This window comes from Gossypium arboreum, chromosome 6 (genome assembly GCF_025698485.1).
Source record: "Gossypium arboreum isolate Shixiya-1 chromosome 6, ASM2569848v2, whole genome shotgun sequence".
In the NCBI taxonomy this organism is placed as follows: domain Eukaryota; kingdom Viridiplantae; phylum Streptophyta; class Magnoliopsida; order Malvales; family Malvaceae; genus Gossypium; species Gossypium arboreum.
This window is the reverse complement of record NC_069075.1, coordinates 66,688,637-66,697,353: the sequence shown is the minus strand read 5'-3', so window position 1 is coordinate 66,697,353 and position 8,717 is coordinate 66,688,637.

Genomic DNA, 8,717 nt, shown 5'->3' with positions numbered 1-8,717 from the left:
CTACATGAATGCTATACTTTGGTTGTGTCTAAATTCTTTGCTCAAAACTTACTAAGCATTTAATGCTTACTCCGTTTCTTTGATTCTCTGTTGTATAGATTTTGGTTCTTTAGCTATCGGACTCGGGGTTTTTGAAGTCGAAGTCACCCACACTATCAAAGCTCCTTTTGGTATATTTTTGGTTGAACTTTGAAATGGCATGTATAGGACTACCCTTTTGTTGTAGGTCATGTACCTTTCGGTTTTGTGTAAATTTGGATAGCCATGCGAAAATGGCTTAAGTATACTTTGGGCATGGTATTATAATCATTGTATGTTGTTCATTAAGAGGTATGGAAATGTTTGGAAACGATTAGCCATTGGGATGGTTAATCATGATCATATTTTGTGCTATTTATGTTAAAGGGCTAGTTGAATCATGGAAACTATGAATTAGGTAAAGCCTGCCTTAAAGACAGATGCTGACAGTTGCAGTGACGTGGATGTGAAAAATCACTAAAAATAGTAGAAATGGAATTAAATAGTGAATAAATTATGTAAACGAACCTTGACGAGTCTATCTTCATAGGAAAATAACGAAACGATCATATGATCAGTATGTTAAGAGATATTTAAGTTTTCGTGAGACAGGGCCAGAACAGTTTCTGGAGTCCCTGTTCCGACTTTGGAAATTCATTATAAATTGACCAGAGATAATTAGAAGCCATGCCATATATGTACAGATTCCTTTTCGAGTATGGTTTCTGTAGAAACAAACGGCATCAGTATTGAAGCCCTGTACAGGGAGATATCCAAGTCGTAATGCACAAAGGTCAGTGTAGTCGATCCCTGTAACATGGGGGACTTTAACTAATAAACTGTACTAATTGGCTCGACCAAAAATTCTAGAAAAAAATTTGTAGATGCATATATGAGTCTAGTTTCAGGGAAAAATCACGAAACTGATTTTTGAGTTGTGGAACTCATGATATGATTTTTAAGGTGACAGTGACACAGTTAGACGGCTGTCTGGAAATTTTTAAAATGAATTGTGCAAGTAAGTGGATTAAGCCCGTTAACCCCTCGTGTCCGACTCCGGCAACGGTCTCGGGTACGGGGTGTTACAGTGTAATCTCACAATTTCTGAACCATACAATTTCGCCAATTTCTCGAGCGGATAGTCAATTCGAACGGGTATAAAATGATCCGATTTCATTAATCTATCAATGATAACCTAGATCAAATCTTTTTTTTTCGGAGTTACAGGTAATCATGAAAAAAATCCATTGTGACTCGTTCCCGTTTCCAGTCTGAAATCATCATAAATTGTAATAAACCTAAAAAAACATGATGTTCGGCTTTCACCTGCTGGCAAACTAGGCATCTAGACACAGACTCTGTTATTTCACATTTCATACTAGGCCTCTAATAACATTGTTTCAAATCATTATATATTTTCGTACTCAGCTGGTGAATCGAGTAAACACTATTGTGAGTTTCATTCAACAACTATTGTTTCAATCCTGAATCATTCAGTACACACAATTGATTTCAAAAATATAAATAATCATCAACCCTAGTGCAAAAATCTGTCTTTTGACTGCTTTTCACTAGTTCAAGCTTTGATAATAAGTCTAAATAATTTTTATAAAGTTCCTGAATTTTTGATAAAAATACTGACTTTACTATCAACTCAACAAGAATAGAATCATCACGTACCACTGTTAAGTTTGCATTCATAGCTCTTAGAAAAAACAAAGATTTCTAACTCAAAACAACTACAACAATATTAGCATTCCTAGAATGATAATCAATTATTAAATCATAATCTTTTAGTAATTCAAGCCATCTACGCTGACGCAAATTCAATTCCTTATGAGTCATTAAGTATTTCAAGCTTTTATGATCAGTAAAAATATGGCATTTCTCAACTCTAAGTCGTGTGTTGGATAGTTTCACTCTTTAGGCTTCAGTTGCCTCAAGTCATAAGTGATTACTTTTCCACTCTGCATCAGAACACAACCTAAACCACAAAAAGACTTATCATTGTACACAATAAATTCTTTCCCAGTTTCAGGTTGAGTAAATATTGGAGCTACGATTAACATACTCTTCAACTGCTCGAACTTTTCTAGCATTTCTTAGTCCAAACAAAATTACCATCTTCCTACAGTAGCTTAGTCATTGGATTTGCTATAATAGAGAAGTTTTTAACAAAAACACCAATAATATTCTACAAAGCCTAAGAAACTACGAACCTTGGAAACATTCTTCAGAACTTTCAAATCAATAATCGTATATATTTTATTTGGATCAACCCTGATTCCATCAACAGAGATAACATGTCGCAGAAAATCAACTTCTCGTAACCAAAATTCATATTTGCTGAATTTCGCATAATGTTGTTTTTCAAGCAGAGTTTGCAACACAATTTTCAAATGCTCTGCCTGATCTGGCTCATTCAGCGAATCAATCAGGATTTCATCAATGAACACCACAACAAACTGATCTAAATATGGCTGAAATACTCGATTCATCAAGTCCATGAACGTTGTAAGAGGATTAGTCAAATCAAATGGCATCACTCGAAATTCATAGTGACCATATCTACTTTTGAATGCTTTTTTTCATACTTCTGGCTCTTTAACTCGCAATTAATAATATATGGATCTTAAGTCAATCTTTGAAAATACTATAGCTCTCTTCAACTGATTGAATAAATCATTAATATGAAGTAACATATATTTATTCTTAATAGTAGGCCGATTCAGCTACCGATAATTTGTACATAATCTAATCAACCCATCTTTCTTTTTCACGAATAAAACTGGAACACCCCAAGGAGACACGCTCGGTGGAATAAATCCATGGTCTAAAAATTCTTGTAACGGTGCTTTCAACTCTTTTAACTTGGTAGGAGCCATTTTATATGGAGTTGTTCCTGGTGAAAGTTCAAGTACAAATTCAACTTCTCGAGTTGGTGTTCTTCAGGAAATACATCAACATATTCCTAAACTATCAATCCTTTGTCGATTTTGGATTTCTGTAACACCCCAAACCTGGCCTAGACGTTATGGCCGAATCTGTCATGTCACATTGAAGTGAGTTTCAGAAAAACGTGGTTCCGTTGAAAAATCTATTCTACATAAAACCTCGTCGTGATCTTTATGAAAACTTATCGTCATTTGATCATTGTTAAAACCCAAGTTGATATAGCAAAGTGTTACTCATATTAGTTTGTAATTGTACTTTTAAAACAAGTTGGTTTAAATTGGTTACAAGAGCGTAGTGTTTTGAAAACATGTATTCTTTTTAATAAAACCGCGACCTATTGCTAGCAGATATGATTTAAAGTAAATAAAATCCCAAACCAAGGAAAAACTTTAAGAGGCCTTATTACATAACTAAAATCCAAATTAAATTACTTATAAAAGAGAAATTAAGAAGTGGAAACAAGCACGGTTGTGTGGCCACCATCGAGTCCCTCGCAGCACCGGCCCACCTAAGGATTTCCTGTGTAGAAAAGCAGAAGGGTGAGTTATGATAACTCAGTGTGTAATCCTCCAACAGCAATCAGTCGTACAGTAAACAGATACAATCTGGGCCTAAACCCGATTTAGTAACAGTTCAATCTCAGTTAGGGCTTTAGTCCAATACAGTAACAGTATCAGTGTGGGCCTTAGCCCATCTCAGTATCAGTAATAGAAATGCAATCAGATAATCCTACCCATATGTCCTCTACACTCCACTCCATCTAGCCCTACACTCCATGTGGGGATAAAATTGACCCACCCATCCCTACACTCCAAAATATAGCACCGGTTTCGACATTAACAGTATTTACAGCAGAGCTGCCAGTACAATACACTTCTTCCAAATATAATAACCCATCCCCATGCAATATGTCATGTCATAAGATTATACGTATATACAAATCACGTCATGCTCAAATAAGGTCAAACATAGTATAGGGGCATGCCAGTCATTTTACCTTATAGGGGTATAATAGTCATATCATCAAATTAGGGTCTAGGTATACTTACCGACCCAATAGTAGGTCCACAGTCATCTCGGGCGACTCGTGCAACCTTAATAGTCAAACAGTGAAAATGGCTCAAGCCCACAATACAGCCCATGTGGGTCCACACCCTCGTGTGGCCCAATAAGCCTAAAAATGACCTTGGTCGTGTGAATTCCACAGCCTGGCCCACTATTCTCCACACGTCCGTGTGGTTTACCGTGTGGGGCCCATGAACCCACGGGGCCCACACGGCCTGTTGCGGCCTAACGTGGCTCAAAACGGCCTGAGACCATGAAAACACTCATGGTGGCTTTTATGATCGAACGCTCACACTTTCTGCATTCAGTTCACCACACGAGTGAGCGCACGCTCATGTAGCTGCACTAGCCATATTTTTTGGCTTTTGCCGAATTTCGATTAAAGCATTGTGATTACACACCTGTTGCGAAATGTGCGCCTAGCCCAAGAGTTTCCCAAACCTACATTCAGTCACGATAATCTATTAGTCGATTAATACTAGGGTTAATCACCCTTCCTTAATCCCAACTTAAAATAACATTCGATACTTGCCTTGATCGTGAGAGTGATTAGCCCTGCTAGAATCGTTGACGAAGGCTGGTTCACTCTCCTAATCAAATAGCTACATTGACAACAAAACCCATTAACGATGACCACCAAAAACACATGACATGAGATTAAAATATAGCTTATTGAAACACAACCTAAGGATAAGAGAAAATAGGCAATCGACCATCATCTTCCTAAACAAGTCATGTACCAGTTGAACACCATAATCGTAAATAGAATTACCTTGATCGAGTAAAAAGGAAAAGGTTCGATTGCTCAGTAATCACTAGCAACTCCTTCACTCTCCAAGAACTCTAGAAACAGAAAGAAACACCACACTTAGGAAAAGGAGGGTAAGAATCGACAAGAAAGGAAAAGTATTCGACTTTTAGCAGTGTAAGAGTATATATCGACCTATTGAAGAACAACACCAAACTGCAACCCAAAAGGGATGGAGTATTAGGTTTCACTAGCCAGATGGACAAAAATAAACTTTGATGAACTTGAGAGCCGAAAGAGAGGGTGATGGTATATTCGGTCAAGTGAGAAGAAGAGAGGAAAGGTGAATGAAGAAAGTGTATTCAGCCAAGAGGGGTAGCGTTGGAGTGAGAGAGAGGAAGAAAGGGAGATATTCAGCCAAAGAACTTGATACTAGAGAGAAGAGAAGCAAAGGAAATCGGTGACCAAAATGTTAGTAGAGAACAATCTGAGAAAGATAAAAAATGACCAAAAACAAAACGACCAAAACAAAAAGGTTGCAATTCGCACCAAGGAGAAAAGATGTGACAGTCCTAATTTGGCCCTAGTCGAAAAGTGGTTTCGGGATCACAAAACCGAGTCATAGAAATAATTAGATGTTATATTTTGTGTTTAATATATGTGAAAGTGCATGCGTGAAAATTTCATGCTTTGATTTTGTCAATTGTATGTGAAAGTTATTAGAAAGGACTTATGTGTGAAACTTCGGAAATGTGATAGGTTAAATTGTAGTGGGCAAATAATGCATGGTGGAAAAAATGTGGAAAAAAAAAGAAGAAGAAAAGGGTGAAAAGAACAAGGTTGTCCATCCTTGTTCTTGATAGCCGAAAGTTAGAAAAAAACAATAGGGGAGGAGAGAATTTTTCAGCTGGAATTTCTTTGTTCATTGCAAGGGTGAGGTGATGGGATAGCTTATTACATGTTTGCTTTAGGGGCTGATTTCCTCAAGAAACTTGCTAAGGGAAAGGGAGAATGTAGTAGGAAGAAAGGGAAGGAGCTTGCACAAGGCTAGGCTCGGAATGGGATTCGACTTGTACGTTGCTATTCTTTTGGCTGGTAAGTGAAATGAAATAAAACTTGATGATTTTGGATTATTGAGTAAGTTGTTATAGCATGCAAACCCCATGCATGATTCTCGGTTTTCGGCTTGAGTTTATGAGATGAATAGTTGGGTTGTTGATGACCAAAATCATGTGTTTTGTGGTGAGCAAATATGAATTTTGTTGTCTTTAATGTCCAAAATTTTGGGTTTTATATTGTTCAAACAAGAATTATAGCTGCTGATTTATTGTTCCAATGTAAGCAAATTTATTCTGTTCAAATATGAATTCTATTGTTGTTTTATGACCTAAATTGATTATTTCCATGCTGTTGCCGTAAGGTACTTAAACCTTTACACTTTCGGTTTTATCTTTAAATTTACTAGCAAACATGATAAATTTCTGCATGAAGGAAATGGTTGTTGTTTCATGTTATTTTGATGAAAAATGGAAGATAGATGAAGTTATAGGTATGTGATGATTGATTTGTGATATGCATGTTTAAATAACATGCATGCAAGGTATGTGTGAAAGAGTGATTTGGAAATAAATCTGCTTGGGATAGCAGCAGTAATGTGATTTTTGAAAATCACCATAAATTGTGGGAGATGAGTTAGAAGCATAATAAATTATGTAATTAAATATTAATGAGTCTAGTTTCTTATAAAATAAACCGTGTAAGCAAAAGAATTGCCGATAATGAGATATTTGAAGTAATGTGGGACAGGGTCAGAATGACTTCTAAATCCTCTGTTCTGACTTTATAAAATCATTATAAATTGTACAAAAATAGTCATAAGATGAAATTTATATGCTTAGACTCCTTAATGAGTCTAATTTAACATAAAATAAACAAGAACATATTTTGAATTCTGTACAATGAGAAATTTGATTCGTAGTGAGGAGTGGTCAGATTAGTCAAACAATGAAATAGGGGAAACTTTAAGAAAAATCTGGTATTGATTGGCCAAACCAAAAATTCTGAAAATTTTATGAATAGAATATATGAGTCTATTTTCAGGGAAAATTAACAGAACTTGATTTGGAGTTTTGTAGCTCCATTTATAAATGATTTAGTGACTGTTGCTCAGGAAGACAGCTTGCAGTGAAATTTTGATTATGTGGTAAACATTGACAAAAATTTGTTAATGAGTTGCTTATTGATTTCTTATAAGCTTACTATGATTAGTAGGTGTGAAAGTCGAATATTATATATATATATATATATATATATTATATTTTGAAAGTGATGCTCGAATAGTCGAATAATGACTAGTTTAAAATCTTTGAATTGAAGCTCAAGAGCATAGAGGGGCAAAATTTGGATAAGGGAAAAGAGAAAGTAATCGAATAGCCGTTGTAATCGTTCGGCAACATTCAAGGTAAGTTTTTAAGTGTTTAAGCTTGATTCCTTTTTATATGCCTAAGAGTTAAATTAATATGGTAAAGGGAATGTAAATTTTATTTAGTTAATGTGCCGAATATGTAATGATTTAAGGCTATAAGCCGATTATGGCTATTATGCCTAAGTTGAATTGGATTTGGAAATTTGATGCACTAAATGAGTGTTACAACGAATAAACTATGTCGTATATGTGCTGGTGGAGATATCACGATTTGTGATTATTGAATATCTAAAGGAAACCATGATGTGTATAAAATTATTATATTTAGTCCGTTGTGGTAGCCGAAGGTGGCTTGGTACTAAAGTGATTAAATGTGAACTTCGATGAGGTAAACTATTAAAAGTGTAGTGCTATAAGACTATGGGCTAATACGATATGTGGATTTGTTCCAGATAGTAAATTATTCAGTACGAACAACCTAATAAAGTACATGTGAATTAAATGAATTTGATGATTGATGTGAATCGAACGTATAAGAAATGGTTTCATGTTTATGTTCAACTATGAGACCTGGTGTTAAATTGACAATCGAATTCGTTCAAATACATTAAGTTGGTCAGGTATACGATATGTACTTATGCATGTTAAATCGATTGGAATTGAATTACGAATGTGAATTGAGAAGCATAGGTAAAAATGCCTATATGTGAGTAAGGGTAAAACCATCGTAAATTATCGATAAGGACGGACTATGTGCGGAACCATCTTATAATTGCTAATTTGAAAGGTTGTGTATGAATCAGTGAGCAATATGAACATATTAGATGAATTGTGACCTTTTGGTTCTACTGGAATTAAGTTGTGCGATAAATAATTTATGTATATGACTTATAGTCGAATGGTCACTATGGGTTAAGTTTGAATGGTGAAATGGATGTGTGATATTTATGTATGACTTTTGAAAATGTAAATGATGGTGTTCATATGGAGCTTATATCCGAATGTAGCAAATGGCTACTAATGTGATATATTGAATGAGATGTGTTAATATATGATTTAATATGCATGATATTTGATGTGTATCCGAGCTTCAAGACCCGCAGGCTATATGCTGGAATTATATCCGGGATAAATCCCGCAGGCCTAGTGCTGGTATTATATTCGAGCCTTCGTGCCTAGCATGCTTTGTACCGGTGATGTGTATTCGGGCCTTCGTGCCTAGCAGGCTTCATGCCGGTGATGTGTATTCGGGCCTTTGAGCCTAGCATGCTATAATGCCAGTGAGATACTATTCGGGCTTTCGATATCGGGCCTCGAGCCTAACAGGCGAAATGCCGGTGAATGAATAAAAGTCTAAGGTTAAGGCACCTCGTATTAGATTGACAAATGAATACATTCAATACATTAAGTGAGCCAGGCATGCACTATGTACTCATATGTGAGTTCGATTTGAATGAAATCACAAGTGTATAATGTGATACATATGTGAATAAATGTTATAATTAT